A 271-nucleotide genomic window follows, 5' to 3' on the forward strand; every position below is an offset into this window, starting at 1 on the left:
ACTCACAGCCACTCGCTCCTCTCCCGACCCCGGCTGCCTCTCCTCCTCCTCCTCCCCTCGCTCTCTCCTCTCCCTCCCGCCCGCTGTCCATGTAGCCGCCTGGCCGCCGGCCCCTCCGCACTATGCCCATCTTACTCTTCCTGATAGACACGTCCGCCTCCATGAACCAGCGCACCCATCTGGGCACCACCTATCTGGACATAGCCAAAGGCGCTGTAGAGACTTTCATGAAGGTACCGGCGCTGCCTGGCGAGAGGAGGCGAGAGAGAGC

This window comes from Meleagris gallopavo, chromosome 1, assembly GCF_000146605.3.
Source record: "Meleagris gallopavo isolate NT-WF06-2002-E0010 breed Aviagen turkey brand Nicholas breeding stock chromosome 1, Turkey_5.1, whole genome shotgun sequence".
Lineage (NCBI taxonomy): Eukaryota > Metazoa > Chordata > Aves > Galliformes > Phasianidae > Meleagris > Meleagris gallopavo.